General features: G+C 41.9%; 1 long non-coding RNA gene across 1 annotated transcript; it reads right to left on the reverse strand.

The window, feature by feature from the left end:
* Positions 1-20,826: 20,826 nt before the first annotated feature.
* On the reverse strand, positions 20,827-21,317 carry LOC134217089 (uncharacterized). Its single transcript, XR_009980909.1, has 3 exons — positions 21,184-21,317; positions 21,036-21,105; positions 20,827-20,966 (listed from the first exon to the last, which is right to left on the reverse strand). It is a non-coding gene; the product is annotated as an uncharacterized LOC134217089 (long non-coding RNA).
* Between the last annotated feature and the right edge of the window lie 3,005 nt (positions 21,318-24,322).

Genomic DNA, 24,322 nt, shown 5'->3' on the forward strand with positions numbered 1-24,322 from the left:
AATGACCATTTGAGTGGCCATTTCGTAACTCTCGTCGGTCCCACCGAGTCCGGCTGGAACTAGGGGTAATCACCGAAACACATTTCCCCATCCATTTTCATTCGACTGCGAGTGCCAACAACATCACCAACACGACCAACTGCTGAGAAACGACTGCGCCCGTTTTCTTGGCCGGCTGATCGGAGGGATGTGGCGGACAGAAGCGATGGGAATAAAAGGACGGCTATGCAATAAACACGTTTTCTCTGACATGGCAGTTTTGCTGCTTTCTCTCATCCACAAATTGACAAATATTTACAAACGGATGTTTGGTTGCCGGCTAAATAAGACAAACTTCGGCTTCCGTATGTCGCTTTTCCTTTTTCTCTTTCGATAAATCGGAGGAAAGTGAGGTTTGGCAGCTTCTCAGTGTCTGCATAGAAACGACTAGTCAGGCCTCCGATATGGATAAGAGGGGCATGGGTAGGTGAGCGAAATGTTATGCTCGTGCAGGATTTATGGATTGACGATGCAGAAAGACATGCGGCTTATATTTACAAACCAGAGTACAGAACTACGAATTGAAAAAAATACTCTGGGGAAAAGAATCATTGCGTTGATTTGTGACTAACAATTTAAAGCTCAGTGAATTTAGGACGAAAAAAGCATGTTTTCATGTTCTTCGGAACGTTGAGCAAGTAGCATTTGAACTGACAATGATGAATAACAAAAAACCAGGGCTTTAGCCTGTTAACAGTATTGATAAGCAAATAGACTGTTTTAATATATATCTTGGATAGACAAAATTGCACATATTGTAGTCCTTCTGATTCGAACAAAATATTCAAAGCGGCATATTAGATTTACGGAAATTACAGATTCGTTGTCAAGTAAAATCTGAATTTCAAGAACCTTTCAAAAAGTAACCATTCAAGATTGGAGCAAATAATGCTAAAAACAAAACAAATGGTATCGGAGTTATAATTAGGAGAATGCTAATAAAATATCCGAAAACAAATGAAATACAAAGAACAGTCAACATTAAATATTAGAGAACGAATTTATTCAAATTTGTTCTATCAAGATTATCTGTTCTTTGAATTTTCCCAAAATACACATTAAACCTCAGCGCCACTTACCTGGAAATTTATACAGCGAAACCTCATTACAGTTAATCTGCAGCAGCGTGGTTTCGTTCGGTAGACTCGCACACCGGCACATCGTGTTGATGGGGCACTCGTACGACACATCCTGATTGGTATAAAGAATGTTCCGGTTATCCAGCTTCCAACCTACGGCACCGAATCGAGTTCGCACGACTGCTAGCAGTGTCACCGTGTAGAGAATCCTCGCTAACCGCTCGGCAGGATTCATCATTCTTCACTCTTCCTCACTCGCGCTCACCGACGATGCACTCACTCCAATCTGAAATTGATTTAGAAAGGCAGAGAGGAAAAAATCACAAAATGATTGAGAACCTTTTTGACAATAAGATTAACTGAAAATAGGGGAACAATTTTGCATTTTTGCCATCTTGGTTATATCGGGAAGAGAAGTAACTACACTAGACTATAGCTGGCTGAAGCCCACACGCTCGGAAATGGATTCGTGATGTGAAAAATTTGCACTCATTTATCATAACCGAGCCATGCTGCCACCGAGTGGCGCTTTGCCTCGATGGATCACGCATATGCAGCGAGAAGACGGCAGTGAAAATAGACTCCGAACTGCGAAACCAAGTGGCGGGAAAATCTCCTCCTCGGTCCGCGCCGTGCAGAGTTTGGGTCTTCGCTACACAGGAAAAATGCTTACAGCCTCGAGTCGAAGCTGGGAGTGAATACGGCGACAATTGTTGCATGATATATTGAAGTGATATTTCACTTTAGAAACTGGAAGTGGTTTAACATGCTTCGCAAAAGAAGTGTAGTAACCATGTCGCATGAAAAAGTTGAATATAGCGTTGCTCCATTGAAACATTGCGCTGATGGTGTCTAGCAAGAGTGGAAAACGATTTTTTATTCGTGTTCAATAGTTTTTCATAGAGTGAGTGAATTTTTTGGTGATAAATAAATTTTATTTCTGCAAACTCTGAGAAGCGACGATTTATCTAATAAAAATGGTAGGAATTGGCGTAGGAATGGGATTCTTTTCCTTTTCCAATTGTCACTGCGACTAATTGTTTTCCAAATTACGTAACTTGTTATTGAGTGCAAGTTTGTCATGTCTTGTGTTGGACGTAGAGATCGCGATTAGAGATCGCGTTCAAACATACACATGTGAACTTGTGCTGGAGCGTTTTAAGCGAATATGTTCTGACCAGCTATATCAAAAAATTTTTTTAAAAAATCTTGGGTCATCGCAACGTACATATTGAATTGCTTTAGTTTTGGTATTAAGCATAGTTGACATGTTCGACCAAATCAATTGATCTGAACTCCAGAACAATTGGCAACTTTCGAAAACTCCCAGTGCGCGTTGGTCCTCCACGAGCATCGTCCAGGTCTCGTGTCCGTAGAGGACTACCGGTCTAATGAGTGTTTTGTAGATAGTCATTGTGGTACGGTGGCGAAGTCCAAAGTACGTACGATTTCCAGCCACTAAATGCGTCTCCGAATTTTCCTGCTGGTTTCATTTTTGGCAGTCATCAGTGAGCCCAAGTACACAAATTCTTCTACCACCTCGATTTCGTCACCACTGATGCAAACTCGAGGTGGGTGGCTCACATTGTCTTCTCTTGAACCCCATATTATCATGTACTGCAAAACCTCTTTTGCGCCCAAAACGGAGGAGCGTAAATTGAATCAGAGCGTAAAAAGAGGGAGCGTTATTTCGAATTTAGGGCGTAAAAGAGGGAACGTTATTTGGAATTTTGAGCATAAAAGTAGGGAGCGCTTTTTGGAATTTGGAGCGTAAAAAAAGTTTGAAATTTTTTAGATAAGAAAAGTTAGATATTTAACATACTTTTAGTCTTAAGATGTGTCTTTACCTATTTCAGTATTAGGGTCGTCCAAATTGTTTTCGTTATCATGGTAGTCCCATTGTTTGAGTGCTGAGGCCTTAAGATGTTCTTAGTACGCCAAGAAATCAATAAGTCATAAGTGGTAAAGATCCTTGTTGACAAACAGTAAGACGTTAATGATAATTTTCAAGGCTTTAAAGGTTTTGGAGAACCCTCAGGAACTTGGACCTATGTTTTGCGATACATTGGATTGAATGCAACCATTGCATGTTCATGGTCATCCAAGAAAACTCTGGAAAAGGCCTTAAGATCTACACGCGTAACCAGAGATCTTTTGGATTGTTTCAAAGCCCTTTGTGGTACGAAGAATAGATGCGTTCATTGCATAGGTCCATGGTCATCCAAGAAAACTCTGGAATACGTCTTAAGATCTACACGCGTAACCAGAGCTCTTGCGGCTTCTTTCAAAAGTGGTACAACCCCTTTGTGGTACATAGAATAGAATGCGTCCATTGCATAGGTTCATGGTCATCCAAGAAAACTCTGGAATAGGCCTTAAGATCTACACGCGTAACCAGAGATCTTTCAGATTGTTTAACAAGTGGTAAAAGCCCTTTGTGGTACGAAGAATAGAATGCGTCTATTGCTTAGGTTCACGGTCATCCAAGATAACCCTGGAATAGGCCTTAAGATCTACACGCGTATCCAGAAATCTTTCAGCTTGTTTCAAAAGTGGTACAACCCCTGTGTGGTATTTTGCCTTTTTCTATTTCATCCCCAAAACTTACTAGGATTGAAAAAATCGGGATATTTCTGTACCAAGAAGGGACCACACAAAGTGTTTAATGTTCAATAACTGCCTCCATTACGGAGCCCACAACAACGAAAATAACTACTTAAAATACAAACATATACCAAGAAATGGTTACACAACTTATTTATTTTCGAATAACTGCCTCCATTACGGAGTTTGATCCACAGACCTTGACTCTATGGAGTTCGTAGACTACCTGAAGCTCACGACAACAACAAGAACCACACAGAATACAAACATATACTAACTAGGGGCCACACAACTTGTTTATTTTTCAATAACTGCCTCCATTGCGGAGGTTGATCTACATGCCTTGAATCCTTGAGTTCGTAGACTATCTGGCATCAGTGACAACATCAAGAACTACTTGGAATACAAACATATACTAAGAAGGGGTCACACAACTTGTTTATTCTCCAATAACTGCCTCCATTACGGAGGTTGACCCATGGACCTTGACTCTATGGAGTTCATAGACTATCTGGAGCCCACGACAACAACAAGAACTACTTGGAATACAAACATATACCAAGAAGGGGTCACACAACTTGTTTATTTTTCAATAACTGCCTCCATTACGGAGGTTGATCCACAGGCCTTGAATCTATGGAGTTCGTAGACTACCTGGCATCAGTGACAACATCAAGAACTACTTGGAATACAAACATATACCAAGAAGGGGTCACACAACTTGTTTATTTGGTTGACCATGGATCTTGACTGTATGGAGCTCGTAGACTTCCTGGATTCCACGACAACAACAAGAACTACTTGAAATACAAACATGTACTAAGAAGGGGTAACACAACTTATTTATTCTCCAATACTTGCCTACATTACGGAGGTTGACCCATGGACCTTGAATCTATGAAAATGGTAGACTACCTGGAACTCACGACAACAACAAGAACTACTTGGAATACAAGCACATACCAAGAAGGGGTCACACAACTTGTTTATTCTCCAATAACTGCCTCCATTACAGAGGTTGATCTACAGACCTTGACTCTATGGAGTTCATAGACTATCTGGAGCCCACGACAACAACAAGAACTACTTGGAATACAAACATATACCAAGAAGGGGTCACACAACTTGTTTTTTCTCCAATAACTGCCTCCATTACGGAGGTTGATCTACAGACCTTGACTGTATGGAGTCAGTAGACTACCGTGAACCCACGACAAAAACAAGAACTTCTTGAATACAAACATATACCAAGAAGGGGTCACACAATTGTTTATTCTCCAATAGCTGCCTCCATTACGGCATTACGGAGGTTGATCCATAGACCTCGACTCTATGGAGTTCGTAGACAAGCTGGAACCCACGACTACCACAAGAACGACTTGGAATACAAACATTTACTAACTAGGGGTCACACAACTTGTTTATTCTTCAATAACTGCCTCCATTACGGAGATTGATCAACAGACCTTGACTGTATGGAGTTCGTAGACTACCTGGAGCCCACGACAACAACAACAACTACTTGGAATACTTACATATACCATGCCGGTGTCACACAACTTGGTTATTTTCCAATAACTGCCTCCATCACGTAGGTTGATCCCCAGGCCTTGAATCTATGGAGTTCGTAGACTACCAGGCACCAGTGACAATATCAAGAACTACTTGGAATACAAACATATACCAAGCAGGGGTCACACAACTTGTTTATTCTTCAATATCTGCCTCCAATACGAAGATTGATCAACAGACCTTGAATGTATGGAGCTCGTAGACTACCTACAACCCATAACAACAGGTAATGCCACTTCGCATGTAAGCTTAAGTTCTGTTACTAGAACATCCGCAGTACATAGATCATCTAAAAACAACCTCTGAAAACAATTCAAATTTGCCTCATACAAATGTTTGATATTTTTTACACTCCTATGGGGCGTAAAAAGAGTAAGCATTATTTCGAATTTGGAGCGTAAAAGAGGGAGCGTTATTTGGAATTTTGAGCGTAAAAGAGAGGGCGCAAAAAGAGGTAGCGTAAAAGGAGGGTGCGTAAAAGAGGTTTTACAGTACTTCGTCTTCGACGTGTTGATGACTAGTCCGATCCGCGTAGCTTCCTCATTAGTCTGATGTAGGCTTCTCCATCTTCTCAAAGTTACGTGCCATAATATTTATGTCGTCGGCGAAGCCAAATAGCTGGAAGGACTTGTTGAAAATTGAACCACTCGTGTTAATCCCTGCTCTTCTTATTACCCTTCCAAAGCGATGTTGAACAGCAGACACGAAAGACCATCACCTTGCTGTAACCCTCTGCGCGTTCGAAGAGACTCGAGAATGCCCCTGAACCTCGTACTACGCACATCACCCGATTCATCGTCGCTTTGATCAACCGTGTCAGTTTATCCGGAAATCCGTGTTCGTGCATTAGCAGTACTTGGCGAATGGCGAACACCTGGTCCGTGGTGGAGCGTTCGCCCATAAAACCCGCCTGGTACTGCCCCACGAACTCCCTTGTAATTGGTGCTAGTCGACGGCATAAAATTTGGGAGAGTACCTTGTAGGCGGCGTTCAGCAATGTGATTGCGCGGTAGTTGCTACAATTCAGCTTTTCCCCCTTTTTGTAGATGGTGCGACACACGACACCTTCCATCCACTCCTGCGGCAGAACCTCATCCTCCCAAACCTTGGTAATCACCCAGTGCAGCGCTCAAGCCAGTGCCTCACCACTGTGTTTAAACTGCTCTCCTGGTAGTTGATCAACCCAACTACCAATTGTTCTTCAGCCGGCCAATCTCCTCCTGGATTTCCTGGAGATCCGGAGCCGGTAAAATTATGTCCTGAGCACGTTCTCCCAGGTCCATCACCCTACCACCATCTTCGTCTGCCACATCGCTATTCAGGTGTTCTTCGTAATGCTGCCGCCACCTTTGGATCACCTCACACTGGTTCGTAAGAAGGTTCCCTGTGGCACATGGCTCTTACGTTCAAGTTCTCATATAACTTTCGTGCTCTATTAGCGCGGTACAGTTGCTCCGTCTCTTCATGGTCTCGATCTTCCTGCTGGCGTTTTTTCCTCCAGAAAATCGAAATTTGTCTGTTTCGCGCCCGTTTATATCGTGCATCGTTCGCCGTCGTGCGGTGTTGCAGCAATCTCGCCCGTGCTGCAGTCTTCTTCCACTAACTGCTCACATTCGCCGTCATACCAGTCGTTTCTCTGATCCGGAGGCACCGTGCCTAGTGCAGTGGTTGCGTTGCTACCAATGGCGGATCGAATATCTCTCCAGCCATCTTCAAGAGAAGCTGCGCCTAGCTGCTATTCCGCTGGAAGTGCCACTTCCAGCTGCTGCGCGTATCCTTGGGCTAGTCTACCGTCTTGTAACCGCCTAATTTTAAGCCGCGGCGTCCGACTTCGACGCGAGTTGTACACCGTCGAGAGTTTTGAGCGCAGTCATACTGCAACAAGGTAGTGTTGGTAAGTGGTAAGTGCGGACGTTCGTGATGTCGGAGAAGAATTTACCGTCGATTAGAACGTGGTCGATTTGGTTTTCCATTTCTTGGTTAGGTGATCTCCATGTGGGGTAGAAAGGCCTTGTGGATGTTTTTGTGGAAAAGGATGGTGCTTCGGACTACCATTCCGCGGAAGGCTGCGAAGTTTATGCATGGTTGGCCGTTGTCATTCGATACGGTGTGCAGACTATCCGGTTCGATGACCGGTCTATACACTTCCTCCCTTCCTAGCTGTGCGTTCATGTTGGCGATGACGATTTTTGACGTCCCGCAGTGGGCATCTATCGTATGTCTGCTCCAGCTGTGCGTAGAAAGCTTCTTTCTCGTCGCCGGGTCTACCTTTGTGTGGGCAGCGCACGTTGATGATGCTACTGTTGAAGAAACGGCCTTTTACCCTCAGCTTGCACATCCTTGCGTTGATTGGCTGCCACCCAATCATACGTTGGCGCATCACCATTTGAAAATTGTTGAATCGCAGCTTAGTATACATCTGGGACGGGACTTGCAAAGAGGAAAAATGTAACTTCAGTTGCTGCTAGTCAACTGCTGTCACGAACTGTCAGGTGCACCCAGCAGCTTTTTTATGAAAGTATTGGTATCCCAAATAAAATATTCTGCATGAATTTTGTTTTACGTGATCCGTTTAGCTTATTAATAATCAGTTATAAACTTGTGTTTTGTTCCCGGTATAAAAATCATTATGAAAATTATTTTACTAATTCGTGAATTGAATACACTTTTATCGTGCTCAGAAGAGTCCACCCGGGGCTAAGGTGAAACAGTCAAGGAAACAGTTGAAACTCGACGGCCAACTGTGATGAAAAGAAGAACAAGTGTCAAAACAAAGAAAAGAAGCTGTCTTCGCCGGTCTCGTCTCAGGTATTCATTAAGCATTTCCACAGTTAAGCCTAGTACGCAGTTCTCAAGGGAAATCGCTCAAGGAAAATATGATCTAATTACCAAAGTAATTTTCACATATGGTGAATGCAACCGAAAAAGTAGGCGAAGAACATATGTTGTGCTCATTCGTAATTCATTTTGCAAAATGTCAGAGCGCAGGTAAGTTATTGACCTGGAACTTTTTTTTATAAATCCTCTGTTGTTGCTTTAATTCTAGATGGAGTTTTACCGGCAATGTTGCAGATGGTTTCTGGGAAGTCGAACGTGAATGTTCGTTCGGGATGCGCTATACTTGCATTTATGCCGTACTAGTACCACCAGGAGCCAAAATAGGCGCAACTGACCATCCTCGGGGGCCTAGTAAAGCCTGTCCACGTTAAATTTCGGACACTGAGATGATGTGCAAATAAATTTTAGCCATTTCATAAATTTGTACGAGAATGAAAACATGCTGAAAGTATCACATAAAGCGGAGAGGTTCAGCTGTGTGTAAATTGATCTTCTCAGTGGTTTGTGAAAATTTAAAAAAATCGCATTTGAAGATGGGTGTCCGAAATTTAACGTGGACAGGCTTTACTACGAGTACTTTTTATTCAGATCCGAATCTTTTTGACATCTGGAGCAGAGTGTGTCGGATGTAATCTAAAAGAAACTTATACATGCTTTGCTGTATACACAAATCGAGCTGAGCTATGCGCCGATTGAAATATTATTAGCGGCGGTGTGTCAGACAATTTTCAGTTGGCGGCGGCGTCACACCATTCAAAATCGGCAGCGGCGGTGCAGCGTCGTAGATCGGTGAAATCTAGTAGAACAAATTTTAAATATTGTCGACTGCTCTTCGCGAAGGGGCTGTTTCCAAAAGAATGTTTTGTTAACAAAAGTCTCCAACCGTTTTGGGTGATTTTGAGTGAAGTTATTGATAAAACCATAAAAGACAATGATTGAAAAAAAAATGATAAAATAGGGGGAAAGACGGCTTTGGCAGGTTTTTTTCTATTATTGGCAGGGGGGTTTTTGTCGACCAAATTTTATGAAATTTGGTCACAAAATTCTTTGATATGCAAAGAATGTTTAGGCCAAATTTGAACCTAGTCAGTCATAAAAAAAACCCTTGCCAATAATAGAACAAAACCTGCCAAAGCCGTCATTCCCCTATCAAAATGCACACTTTACAGTTAGTTTATCGGAAGAAGTCCCCATAAATTCTTTTGCAAATTCCACCATGGATTCTCTTAGACTTTACTCATAAAAATTCCGAACAGATTTCTCCAGCAATTGACAGAATATTCTGCCAATGGCTCCCAGAAATTCTATTGAGAATTTTCCTCGAAGTTTGAAAATTGCTGCAGAAATTCCTCCAGAAAAACAATTGAAAAATCTTTTGGAAGTCATCAAGAAAATTTCAATATATTAAATCCCTCTTCTAGGAATTGTTTCGGAATTTTATCAAATAATTCCTCCGAAATAGCTTAATGAAATTCCAGGAAACAATTCGAAAGTTCTCCCATGATCGCCCTGAGAGTTCCTTAGAGAGTTTCCTCAAGAGCTCTATTGAAAATTTACCCAAAAAATTCCCTGACGAATCGCTTAGCAGCTTTAGTAGTTCCCAAGGAAATTTCTACAAAACTTCTTTCAAAAATTCCACAAGAAACTCCTTTGGGAATTACTCCAGGAACACCTCCCGAAGTTCCACCAAGAGCTACCCTGGAAAACTCCAATGAATTCCTTTACATATTCTGCAAGGGGCTCCTCCGAAAAATCACCCCAGGGAGGGCCTCCGAAAATAAAACTTTAACAAACTCCAAAACCATAATTCCTCAGAAGATACTTAGGATACTTAGAATTGTACCGCCGGATGTCCACCGGGTTGCTTCAGAAATTCCTCTGGAAGTTCCATCAGTAATTCCTGCAGAAGTTCCTTCAGGAATTCCAATGGAAGTTGCTTCAGGAATTCGCCCAGCTTTTCTTTCATGAATTCCTCAAGAAGTTCCTTCAGGAATTCCACCAATAGTTCCTCCTTGAGTTTCTCCATAAGTCCCTTCAGTCATTTCTCTGGAAATTCCTTCAACAATAGGTACGGTAATTCTTACAGAAATTCCTCCGGAAATTCTTTCAGAAGTTTCTAGGATAATTTCTTCGGAAGTTCTTCAAGGAATTCCTCCGGAAGTGGCTTCAGGAATTCTTTCAGGAATACCAAGGAAGTTGCTTCAGGAATTCCCCCGGCAGTTCCTTCATGAATTCCTCTAGAAGTTCCTTCAGGAATTCATTCGAAAATTCCTCCAGTAATCTTTCTAGAAGTTCATTCGAGAACTCCTCCAGAAGTTCATCCAAGGGTTTATCCATGAATTCCTCAATGAAGTTCCTTCTGGAATTGTTCCAGGAAAGACTTGTAAAGCTCCTCCAGGAATTCCTCCGAAAAGTAGTTTGTTCGGGTGTTCCTTTAGGAATGCTTCCGTCAGTTCACTGAGAAATTCCCTAGAAGTTCCTGCAGGAGTTCCTCCCGTAGATAGACCAGACAGTTCTTACAGGAATTGCCGAGGAAGTTCCTTCAAGTGATCTTTTGGAAGTTTTTTCAGGAGTGTCTATGGAAGTTCTTTCCGGAATCCTCCCATGAGTTCCTTTAGGAATTCCTCCGAAGTTCCATCAGGAATTTCTTCGAGCGGTGTAAAGGAATTCTTCGGTAAGCTCTCTAGAGTACCTCGGGAAATAATTCCGTAAGAATCAGCAGGAATTCTACCAGAAGTTCTTCCTGGAATTCTCGAATTTTCTCCAAGAGTTCCTCGAGAAGTTCCTCCAGGAATTCCTCCAGATGTTACTATAAGGGTTCCTCCGGAAGAACTTGCAGCAGTTCGGCCAGGAATTCTTTGTGGTTTTCCTCCAAAATTAATCGATATACTTCAAGTACTTCCCAAGCAATTCCTGGAGTAGTTTTCCGAGGAGGAACTTCCCGAGCAATTCTTGGAGAAACTTTTCGAAGAACTCCTAGAAGAATTTGTGTAGACTCTCCCGGGGGTTCGTGGAGCAACTTCCGGAGGAACTTCTGGAGGAACTTCTCGAGGAATTTTTGGAGGAACTTCCCACACATCTCCTGGACGAGTTTCAAGAAAAAATCCTCGGAAAGTTGCACCAAGAAATGCTTGGGAAGTTCAATTTTCACAGGAATTCTTCTAAATTTTTTTTCAAAAATTGCTCGGAAAATTCCTCCAGGAACTCCTCGGAAAACTGTTCCAGAAAATGCTTGTGAAATTCTTGAAGGATATAATCGATCAATTATTGGAGGAATTGCTGCAGGTTATTCCGGAGACATTTTTGGAGCGATTTCTAGATGAATTCCTGAAGCATCTTCACCAGAAATTCTTGGAGAATTATAGTACAAAAGTATCATCATGTTAGCCTCATGACATACGAATGCAAAAATGGTAACTAGGCTTAGAAATCTGGCAGTTCATAACTGTGGAAGTGCTGAAGTGAACAAGTTGTGAGACGTCAATGTCCCAGAGGGGGATGTAATGCCAATAAAAAGAGGAAGGAGGCTAAACGGTTCACGATAGATTTGCTTAGTATTTTGTCGGATGGAACTGGCGCACATGTTTTATTTTTCAGTAACCTTTCTTCAGTAGTTTTCCGCCTGATTTGAATTCAATTTCTGGAGGAATTGTTGAAGGAACTTCTGGAGGAATTTCGGAAGAGCCTCCAGGAGGAATTTTTGAATCTCTGAGTAATCTCTGATGAAACTTCCGGAGGAATTCCTGAATGAACCTCCGGACCCAAATAACCAAAAGTTTCTTTGAAAGGACGTTTTCGCTCAGTCAAACTGGTTAAGGCTATCTTACACCTTGGAAAATTTTTCTGCCGGATTTTGGTCCCCGTGAATTTTAAATGGGACCAGAATTTTGATTTTCCGTGCCCAAATCCCGAAAACATCGCATATGTAGAAATGCCTGGGGAAAAATCCGCGGACCGAATTCCCGAGGTATAAGGTAGCCTTTAAGCGAAAAATGTACTAGAAACTCTTAGTTACTTGAACAACAATTTCTGAATGGAGTTCCTCCAGGAATTCCTCAACTCCTGGAATTTCTATGAAAGTTCCCTTAAGAATTCCTCTAAAAGCTCCTCCAGGAACTCCTCCAGAAGTTTCTCCAGGAATTCCTTTTGGAAGTTCTTCCGGAAATTCCTCCGGAAGCTCCTCCAAGAATTCCTACAGAAGCTCCTCCAGGATTTCCTACGAAATATCCTTCAGTAATTTCTCCGAAAGTTCCTTCAGGAATTTCTCCAAAAGTTCCTTCAGGAATTCTTCCAGGAATTCCTCCAGAAGCTCCTCCAGGAATTCCTCCAGAAGTTCCTTCAGGAATTCCTCCTGAAAGTTCTTCCAGAAATTCCTCCGGAAGATCCTCCAAGAATTTCTCCAGAAGTTCCTCCAATAATTCCTCCGAAAGTTCCTTCAGGAATTCCTCCGGAAGTTCCGTCAGGTATTCCCATGGAAGTTCCTTCCAGAATTCCTCTGGAAATTCCTTCAGGAGTTCCCCCAGAAGTTCCTCCAGGAATTCCTCCTGAAAGTTCTTCATGAAATTCCTACGGAAGATCCTCCAAGAATTTCTACGGGAGTTCATCGAGGGATTCTTCTGAAAGTTCCTCCAGGAATTCCATCGAAAGTTCCTCCAAGAATTTCTACGGAAGTTCCTCAAGGAATTCCTCCTGGAAGTTCATTCAGAAATTCCTCTGGAAGATCCTCCAAAAATTTCTATGGGAGTTCCTCCAGGGATTCCTCCGAGAGTTTCTTCAGAAATTCCTCCTAAAAATTCTTCAAGAAATTCCTCCGGAAGATCCTCAAAGTATTTCTACGGGAATTCCTGCAGGGATTCCTCCGAAAGTCCCTTCAGGAATTTCTCCGGAAGTTCCTTCAGGAATTTCTCCAGAAGCTCCTGCGGAAGTTCCTCCAGGAATTCTTCTTGAAAGTTCTTTCAGAAATTCCTCCGGAAGAACCTCCAAAAATGTCTCCACAAATTCATCCGAAAGTTCTTTCAGGAATTCCTCCGGAAGTTCCTTCCAGAATTCCTCCGGAAGTTCCTTCCAAAATTCCTCTGGAAGTTCCTTCCAGAATTCCTCCGGAAGTTCCTTCCAAAATTCCTCTGGAAGTTCCTTCCAGAATTCCTCCTGGAACTTCTTCAAGAAATTCCTTCGGAAGATCCTCCAAGAATTTCTATGGGAGTTCCTCCAGGGATTCGTCTGAAAGTTCCTTCAGGAATTCCTCCGGAAGTTCCTCTAGGAATTCCACCGGAAGTTCCTCCTGGAATTCCTCCAGGAGTTCCTCCAGAAGTTCCTCCAGGAATTTCTCCAGAAGTTCCTCCAGGAATTCCTCCAGAAGTTCCTCCAGAAGTTCCTCCAGGAATTCCTCCAGAAGTTCCTACAGGAATTCCTCCAGAAGTTCCTCCAGGAATTCCTCCGGAAGTTCCTTCTGGAATTCCTCCATAAGTTCCTCCAGGAATTCCTCCAGAAGTTCCTCCAGGAATTCCTCCAGAAGTTCCTCCAGGAATTCCTCCAGAAGTTCCTACAGGGATTCCTCCAGAACTTCCTCCAGGAATTCTTTCGGGAGTTCCTCCTGGAATTCCTCCAGAAGTTCCTCCAGGAATTTCACCAAAATTTGCTTCAGGAATTCCTTCAGAAGTAACAGGAATTGTTCCAAGAATGTCTTTTGGATTAGTTAGACCAGGAATTCTTTTGAGATTTCTCACAGGAATTCTACATGAAATTTATCCTGGAGTTCTTCTGGAAGTTGTTCCGGGAGTTGCTCGGGAAGTTACTTCAATTTGCCATGTGGAAGTATTTTCAGGAATTCCTCCGGAAGTTCCTTCAAGAATTATTTCATAAGTACCTTTAGAAATTCCTACGATGTTCCATGAGAAATTTCTTTGAGAGATCTATTAATTATTGGAGCAATTGCTGCAGGTTAAAGAAATTCTTGAAGAATTACAGAAAGAACTTCTGGTAGATTCCTGCAGGTACTTCTGGAGGGATTTCCCGAGGAATTCTTGAGAGATCTTCTTAAGAAAATTTCATACATCTATCAAAGAAATTCCTCATGGAACATCGTTCTAAAGGAACTTATGGAATAACTCTTGAAGGAACTTCCGGAGGAATTCCTGAAAATACTTCTACATGACAACTTGAAGTAACTTCCCGAGCAACTCCTGAAACAACTTCCAGAAGAATTCCAGGATAGATTTCATGAAGAATTCCTGTAAGAAATCTCAAAGGAATTCCTGGTCTAACTTATCCAAAAGACATTCTTGGAACAAGTCCTGGTACTTCTGGAGGAATTCCTGAAGCAACTTTCTGTGGAATTCCTGGAGGAACTTCCGGAGGAATTCCTGAAGGAGCTTTCGGAGGAATCCCTGATGGAACTTCCGTTGAAAATCTTAGAGAATTTTTCGGAGGAATTTCTTGAAGAACTTTCAGGAGGAATTCCTGAAGGAACTTTCAGACGAATCCCTGGAGGAACTCCCATAGAAACTCTTGGAGGATCTTCCGAAGGAATTTCTGGAAGAACTTCCAGGCGGAATTCCTAGAGGAACTTCCGGAAGAATTCCTAGAGGAACTTCCAGAGGAATTCCTGAAGGAACTTACAGAGGAATTCCTGAAGGAACTTCCGGAGGAATTCCTGAAGGAATTTCTAGAGGAATTCTGGAAGGAACTTCCGGAGAAATTCCTGAAAGAACTTTCGGAGGAATTCCTGGAGGAATTTCTGGAGACATTTTTGGAGGATCTTCCGGAGGAATTTCTGGAAGAACTTTCAGGAGGAATTCCTGAAGGAACTTTCGGAGGAATTCCTGGAGGAACTTCCGTAGAAATTCTTGGAGGATCTTCCGGAGGAATTTCTAGAAGAACTTCCAGGAGGAATTCCTGAAGGAACTTTCGAAGGAATTCCTGGAAGAACTTTCAGGAGGAATTTCTGGAGGAATTCCTGAAGGAATTTCCCAAAAGAATTCTGGAGGAACTTGGAGGAACTTCTGGGGAAATTCTTGGAGGATCTTCCGGAGGAATTTCTGGAAGAGCTTTTAGGAGGAATTCCTGGATGAACTTCTGGAGGAATTCCTGGAAGAGCATCCGAAGGAATTCCTGAAGGAACTTTCCGAGGAATTCCTGAAGGAACTTTCGGAGGAAATCCTGGAGGAACTTCCGTAGGAATTCTTGGAGGATCTTCCGGAGGAGGAATTTCTGGAAGAACTTCCAGGAGGAATTCCTGGAGAAACTTCTGGAGGAGTTCCTGGAGGAGCTTTTAGAGGAATTTGTGGGGGAGCTTCCATAGGAATTCCTGGAGGAACTCCTTTCAGGAATTGCTTCCTAAGTAACTAAAAGTTTCTAGAACATTTTTCGCTTAAAGGCTACCTCACACCTTGGGAATTCGGTCCGTGGATTTTTTCACCATGCATTTCTACATATGCGATGTTTTCGGGATTTGGGCACGGAGATGCACGGAGACCAAAGTCCGCCGGAAAATTTTCCCGGAGTGTAAGGTAGCCTTAACCAGCTTGACTGAGCGAGAAACGTCCTTTCAAAGTAACTTTTGGTTATTTGGGTCCGGAGGTTCATTCAGGAATTCCTCCGAAAGTTCCTTCAGCAATCCCTCCGGAAGCTCCTTCAGGAATACCTCTGGAAGTTTTTTCAGGAATTCCTCCGGGAGTGCGTTCTGGAATTTCTCCGGATGATACTTTAGGATTTCTAGTGGTAGTTCCTTCAGGAATTTCTCCATGAGTTCCTTTATAAATTACTTAAGCAATCCCTTCGGAAGTTTCTTCAGGGATTCCTCAGAGAGTTCCTTCAGAAATTCCTCCTGTAGTCTCTTCCGAAATTCCTCCAGAAGATCCTTCAAGAATCCCTCCAGAAATTGAATTCAAATCAGTCGGAAAACTACTGAAGAAAGGTTACTGAAAAAATAAAACATGTGCGCCAGTTCAATCCGATTAAGCACTAAGCAAATCTATCGTGAACCCTCTTTCCTCCTTCTTTTTTTTATTGGCATTACATCCCCCTCTGGGACATTGACGTCTCACAGCTTAGTGTTCATTAAGCACTTCCACAGTTATTAACTGCCAGATTTCTAAGCCTAGTTACCATTTTTGCATTCGTATGTCATGAGGCTAACATGATCATACTTTTATGCCTAAGTAAATCGAGGCAATTTCCAATTCGAAAATTGCCAAGACCGGCGCCGGGAATCAAACCCAGTCACATGGTCAGCATGGTCTTGCTTTGTAGCCGCGCGTCTTCCTTCAGAAACTCCTCAGGAAGATCCTTAAGGAATTCCTAAAGAAGGTCCTCCAGGAGTACCTACGGATGTTCCTCCAGGAATTTCTTCAGAAGTTCCTTTAGGTATTTATCTGGAAGTTTCATTTTTTATTTTTTCTTGTCTTTATTCGAAAGGTTTTTAGCCCTAGGCTGGATCACCTCTATCTCTGGAAGTTCTTTCAAAAACTCCTTTGGAAATTACTCTAGAATTTCTTCCGGCTGTTCCTGCAGTTTTTCCTCTAGAAGTTCTTTCTGGAATTCCTCAAGAATTTCCTCCAGCAATTGTTCGGTTAGTTAAGAGTTCCTTGGATAGTAGTTTCAAGAGTCATTTGGATAGATTTCTTCCGGTAGTTCCTCCAGAAAATCCTTAAAGAATTCCTCAATACACCTTTGCCCCACCTACCGAAATTCTTATGGAAATTCCAGGATTTTTCCAGAAATTGCGAAATCAATCATGAAATCCAACCAAAATCTAACGCATTTTCATCCATAAATTATCCTAGAAATTCATTTAAGTATTTCTACATAACTCTTCAAGAATATCCGCTAGGCATGGTTCTGAAATTCTTTGGAAGTTCCTTTTCGAATTCTCTTAGATATTCCTTAAGAAATCTATTCATTTATTCCGGTTATTCCAACAAAAATTTTCCCGGAAATGCGATTTATTTCTGGGAAATATCTTCAAGATTTCTCGGAATGTTGTATAGAAATTACTCCGGGAATTCTGCCTGAAATTCATTCAAATATTAGTTTACAAATTCCTCGGATTTTTCTTCTGAAACTGCTCCGGACAATTGCTCTTTCAGAAGGATGCACGATGGATTTTTTGATGGAATATCCGAATGAGTTTCTTAAAGATTGCATGAATCAATTCTTGGAAGATATCTTGAAGAAATTTCTGTAAAAAATGGATTTCCGATGCAAATTTGGGTGAGTTTTGTACAAACCTTCTTGGAAAAAAACGAACAGTGGGTAATGTCTGTGACATAACCGCTAAGTGGACGTAGGACTTGACTTGACCATGCCTTTAAGATACATAATATGTCCAAATTTCTCACATCAACTATTTTGGATAAATAATCGGCGTTGCATACCATTCCTTGGCAAAATCTTCTCATCAAACCGACACAGAAATCAAATCTACCTCGAACAAAAATCATCAAAAAAATCAGGAAGTATCTGTCCGGTCACGAAATATTAGCCTCGACAGTGGCAACTTTCCCACCGAAGGACTGCCTGAAATAAACCACAAGTTAGCTCAGCAGGGGATGTAGACTGTATCTCAGCCCTTCCACTGAAGAGCCTTCTAATCCGTGCGATAGCGACTGAAGGAGAACATTATTTTTAACTCTTAGAGCCTTGAAAAAGGCTGTTTGCTTCGGCTAAGTGCAAAAAGTAAGAAAACGATCTTTTCAAATAACCGCGATTTTCTAGTGATGGTATAAAAAGACTGAATGCTCTGCGAGCGAATGCACTTTTCTTTTATACTACATACTTAATTTTGAATGTTATCTGCTTCCCAATTGGTGGGCCAATCAGCTAGTGTCTTGTATCCCGCTTCTTTGTCAGCCAAAGCGTCATCATCATCAACGCGTTCGAGAAGGGCTTCTTCTTTTTTACGCTTGTTGCTCGCTGCTGGCGTCTATTTCTTAACGGGACTTTTCGCTTGATACAGGCCAATAATCCGGGCAAGCGAGCTTAGAATTGCAGTTCAGGTGGGAAGTAGGGTGTTCTTTTCTGAGACAACACTGTTAGTAGTAGAAGGAAGGAAACACCCGGACATGGGATTCCGGGTGTTAAGTCAGAAAAATTATCCACTGTTAGTTTTAACGCTATTTATGAAAATCACGCATAAAATTGTATCTCTATAATATTGGATTTGGCACCCAAGTACAATTTCAGGGTTGTTACGTCTAAGCGGATTTCGCGAATTTCGCGGATTTTGCGGTTTTCGCGGATTCGGCGCGCATTTACATAACGATTTTAGGACTTTGTGCGGATTTAGTTTTAGGAGTATTTAAACAAATGAAATTCTATATATAAGGACGTTTATTTGAAAATTAGTTTTATGTCTATCTAGATGGGCTTTATTCTCGTTAGCAAATGTTTTCGAGAACAAAATTAACGTTTGTAGTTATTTACTAACATCAATTTTCGGATATTACCAACCCTGTTTGAATTCCATGGTTACACTCTTGAGCATTGATTAAACAAATGTTATGAGGAGAGGCCACTTGTTGTCATTTTTAAACCATTCTGAAGCATGGCGCATTCAAAACATGTCTGTTGAAGGACATGAACACCCGTCTTTTAAGTGCTTCCGCAGAAATTGTTTTTGATGTTGATTTTGAAAAAAAATTTTTTCAAAATTTTTGAAAATGTTTTCCCGGAAGAGTGTTTGCAGAGATTCCCGAGAAATTCCCGCAAGAATTCACGTTGCGATTTCCTTCGAAGTTTATTTAGCTATGATCACAAGAATTTCTGTGAAAAGTCCTGAAAATTTAACAACAGATTTTTCGGAAGTTTTTCAGCAGGAAGTCATCAACCAATTTCTGCTAGAATTTCCCAAGCGATTTCTGTAGGAATTAATTAGGGGTGTCCACATACAGTTTCCGAAAATTTCCTGCATGTTGTTTTTGAGGAATTCACAAAAATTTATGAAAAAATGAAATTCTGCATAAATTTCCGGGGAACCTTTTGCAAGAATGGAGAAATTTCCACAGATGTTCTCGGAGAAACACCCGCAGACAATTTTGGAGCGACTTCTTCAGAAATTCCAAGAAGGACCATCTAGATGAGTTGTTATATCAACTGCTTTTTCCTTAATCCTATTTTCAATTTTGTACAAACATGTGTAACGTTGAAGTTAAAACATATACTTAAAATCAGTAATATTATAAAAACGAACTCGAAAAAAGACGTTCACTAAATTGTTGTAATGTTCAGCGTAATATTTAACATTGATATTTAACGTGTATTTGCTTAGAATTTAGTTTTGGGTCGCGCGGATTTGGCGCAGAATAGATTTTCATGTCGCGCGGAAATGGCGTGGACTTGATTTTAGTCGGCGCGGATTTGGCGCGGAAAATATTTCAGGATCTCCATAACAACCCTGCAATTTCTATCCCGAAGGGAATTGAAAGCTTTGATATTGATCTCTATCATTGGCTCTCTGAAGAACCGTTTATTTTTTGGACATACATGCTGCATCGTGTGGCTTTTCTTCAGCCTGTCTTGGCTCATCACCGATGCCGGCCGGTCTCGGCTCGACTCTGCTGCTGCTGCCGGTATCTGCTCAGCGTTGCTGCTTTGTCGGGTCTGTAGGCGGGTGGTCTGCTACTGTACTGGCTAGGTTTCGGCTGATGATGGTGGCTTCGATGACTTCATTCCCTGCTAAAAGGTGTAAGTGCTGTTCAATCGATGATGCGGTTGCTTCGCTTGTCCCGGTCAGAATGAAAGGAAAAAATCGCGTTGCGCTATTTTATGGCTTCTCGGCAGACCCAGCGGCTGCTCATTTGCTGGTGTCTGCACCAATCAGAACGTGGTAATGGAATTATGCGGTACCCATATTTATAGGTTCCCTTGATCTCAATGTTTTTCATTGAAAACAGTTTCATGCCTATTGAAACAAGTTTTTCGGGTCTTATCAAGCATGGACATGAAAGGCATACTTGAAATCTGTCGATTGAGGGGCTTACCGCAGAAATTCGCCCACTGAGACGAACGCTATTAACGTTTAAAATCTTTCAACACAGCGTAACGCGGTCGATTTGAATATTTTGAAATGACACCCGGTATAGTGAAGAGAGACGTAAGTCCTACGTCAAAATCGGAAATAACACCACGAAGAGTAGTTAAAGAAATATCAGGAGAAACTGTGAACTGTAAAACTGTTAACTATAGTTCTTCGGAAATTCAGCGAGTTAGTGTAATGTCTTGCTAGCCAGCATTTAAAAGCCAATCAACGAATAATCAACGAGAGAATAAGGACATTCACAAAAAAACCACAGCGACGATTAGGACTAGTGATTCGAAGCTCAGTACGTGCAACTGCTAATAGCTCAACTTCATGAAGTGGAGAGCACATTTGATGGAATGCGGATTCGACGTCGTACGGCTGCAGGAAGTGTGTTGGAAGAAATCAATGCAATGGAGCGAATGTTTGAAGGTAATCCTATCATTCACCAGCACTGCGATAACACACTGGGCTGGAAACAATTTCTATTATTGATAGACGATTTGCTGAGATGTATGTACTGCACACTGCGGAAGCACTGATCATGATAATTTATTAATCACGCAACTCAAACTTGAATACGGCAGCTGCTAAAGCTACACCATCAAAATTTGCATAGAATCTTCGAAAAAAGATTGTCCAGGAGCAGTTTGAACTGACACGACGATCGGAGAGTTCAGCGCTCTTTGCTTGACGAATGAGAACGGCCCAATTAACTTCATTGTTTCCAATAACACTGCCATTCACAGCACCTATTTCCATCATGACCTTCCGTAACGCTATACTTGAAGACTACCACAGTTGGAGAAATATAAGACCTGAAAAGAATCACTATCAAAATAAAAACAGAATGTGTAAAACTTATCAAAATATGAAATGTTGCGAACGTTTAGAGGTAGCCATTCCATCTACCAGAGCTGCAACTTCACACGCGATCTGGGAACAGCTTTCATAGTGCTGAAAAAATGCAAAGATGCTCATGCACTCTGGAAACATATTGAAGTGCATTATAAGTACGACAGACGTTCAAGTTACCTCATCAAAATCAATGAAAGATATTTGAAGGCTCAGGTTCACTAGGAGGAAAAGTTGTGTCCAAGCATTGAGAAGTTCAGCGTCCACCTGCGACCAACGTCCACCTGCGCGAATGCAAACGATCTGCTACTGATTTATTTAGCCGCTTCCAAGACCATGGCCTTTCGCAGCACTACTTTCCGTATCGGTACAATTGAGGTGGAGATCTCAACACAATAGATCTATAATTAATTCCGAAATCTCAGATTTAGAATAATAAAAACAATGTGCAGAAAACAAAACGTCACTTTACTTGCGGAATAATGCACCAGTGCATTATTTCGCGAGCAAAGATATCGGTTTGTGTTTTCTTCACTGCAATACGCCTGCTATTCCCAAATTATTCATTTTACTTGCCAGCTCCGTACTGTTCAAGGAAAGTCAGCAGAAGAATCATTCCTTGACTACTACTTGTCCTATCTATTTGCACAGTACTTTAGAAGTCCATACCACCCTTTAAGAGCCAAGCAGAATGGGTACGTTTGCGTACGTTTTGACACTTTTCCCATGGGAAATCTATCAAAACGCACGCAAACGTATCCATTGTGCTTGGCCCATTAAGTATTAACTGCGAGTTCTCTAAGAAGGTTCACCATTGGTGTATTGCTGTGTGATAAAACAAACACGGATATGCTCATAGGCATAGGAGAGTAGCAAAAAAAAAATCTACACCGGACCATGAATTGAATCCAGTCATCTTCGGCATAACCTTGTTTTGTAGCCGACAGATTAAGGAAGGCTTAATTCAGGATTTCTGATAGTATTCTCACTAGGAATCACACTCACCCTCCTCCCGGCAAACACAAGATCGTATACCTACTACTCATCGAGCTCTTTAACAGAAAAAATGGAAAACATGCATGTTGTAAAATGGCGGTTACGTCACTTTTCCAGATTACGGCAGATTAGGGCACGAGGAATGCAAATATTTAACATTAACATCCACCGTCGAAATATTTGAAGGATAATTTTGAACCACGTAGATCGAGCCGCCGCCGAAAGCAACCGCGGCATGGCGCCGGTTAAGGCGCTGCCGCCCTTAGGAATTTTCATTCACGCCGCCGTCGGCTCAAAGCAGTTCGGCGAACAGGTCAATCCCAAATGGGATCGGAAAGGCTTTTGACTGATTAATAATGTTTTATTTTATTGCATCATATATTGCTGCAACATATACAGAAAAACACATGATTAATCAATCAATCTTTCTTCTGTCGATTTTTTTCATATCAATATCTATATCTGAATTCTATTATTCTTATCTCAAAACAACGCTAACTTCATCTCAATAATGCATTTAATTTGAAGAATTTAATAATTTTCACCTTTGGATTGTAATAACTCAAGGAACATATTAATTACAATATTATGAAAATAAACCATTATCATTTGGCAAAACCAAAACAAAACCAAAAACAGTTAATGAAATTAAACTGCTGACTACCCAACATATTAGTAATTAAATTCGAATTTTGCGATTCTATGAACTCCGTTGCAAGCTGACACCTGCTTGCTTTTAAAACTGTTGGCCTCCCGCAATGAACAAAATCGCTTTTTGCAACCCTACCAGATGCTACATTTTCGACATAACAGCATAACAAATTCCTGCCATTTCCGTAAGTAGTGAGCCATTTCCGGTAGCTCTTAACGGCAGTGGAAGCACGCCACATCTCTTCCGCATTCATCCAACAATATTCCCCAACGATGACGCCCAAACACTCCACCCGAGCCCTCGTCTACGGCGTTCTTCCAATGCAAACCGCCGCCATCCGGGGTTAGAACAGAATGCAATCGCGAAGCCGAAACGACCGCAGTGCAAAACACGTAAATGCGCCATCGCTCCTCGCTCGACCCTTGGAGCGAACCCGGAAAACCATTTGATAGCTGTTCGAGTGGAAACTGCAAATTGCGATCGCTGACTCCGTCTGGCTGGTGGCGTTGGCGGGGGCCGGACGGCACTAAAGGTATCAGAAATTGCAGTGTAGCCCAACAACTGGACCGTTTCACCAACCGCACATACAGAAACTGCTGGCTGTAGTTCCTACCACGCTCCTACGCTACACGGACTGCAACCTCCACAAATACCTACTGACGAACGATGGAGTACGGCGTGCGCCTTCCGCTGAATTCGTTGAGAGGATTGTGGGTAGCTTCGGAATGGAGCCTGAAGTCAGAAGGAAGCGTTCCACGGGTGCGGGTGGAAAGTGAAGAAGAAAACGAGCCGCTCAAAAATTTATCATCTTTTATACTGCAAAATGCCTTGAATTATCGTGCATCTTTCCTGGGGCATAATATAGAATGAATTTTAAATTAATGAATACCCAAGATGCACTATTTGGATGCGCTGGCTTAATTTTGATTTATTGTATGCTAATTTCGCATTCTCCGCTTCGGTACGTTTTCCTCCTGGTGCAGCCGGGTGGCACAGAGTGGGCACAATCGTCTGTACAAAGTAGAACTCCTGAAAGCACCCTCCCCTGGTAGGAAGCTGGGCTCTGTTGTATCTGACAGAGCAATCTCAAGGAGCATAGGCGTAGTAATCCACACTGATACAAATATTTTGTAATTTCAAATGTATTTTCGTGCTCAAATTTGGTGCAAGCAAATAAACGCAACATTCAATCGAACTTAATGCTATTTTCATTACGTTCTGCATTATTTATTAACAATATCGTCCTTCCTGTTGGCGTCTTTCCTGTTATTCCGGATAATTGAGTTTTGTCTGTTTTGCATCCGTTTGTATTGTGAATCGTTCGTCCTCATATGGTAAACTTTTTTACATACTCCATATTTCTTGCCTTCCGAGTTCAGTGCGAGATTTCTCTTGTTTCGGACAGCAGAACGATGGCGCGATCGGCCGAAATATTGTGTTCTGCTTTGCGCGGCCGGTAATAAAAATCAGTTCAGTGCGAGATTTCTCTTGTTTCGGACAGCAGAACGACGATCGCGCGATCGGTCGAAATATTGTGTTCTGCATTGCGCGCCCGGTAGGCCGGTAGTTAGTTTGTACTACTTTTCGCGCCCGATTCATGGCTAGGTAAAATCACTGTGTATAAAGAATGACACGGTCGTATCGCTTATCAGAGTGAATCCAGATCCAACG

This window comes from Armigeres subalbatus, chromosome 2 (assembly GCF_024139115.2).
Source record: "Armigeres subalbatus isolate Guangzhou_Male chromosome 2, GZ_Asu_2, whole genome shotgun sequence".
NCBI lineage: Eukaryota > Metazoa > Arthropoda > Insecta > Diptera > Culicidae > Armigeres > Armigeres subalbatus.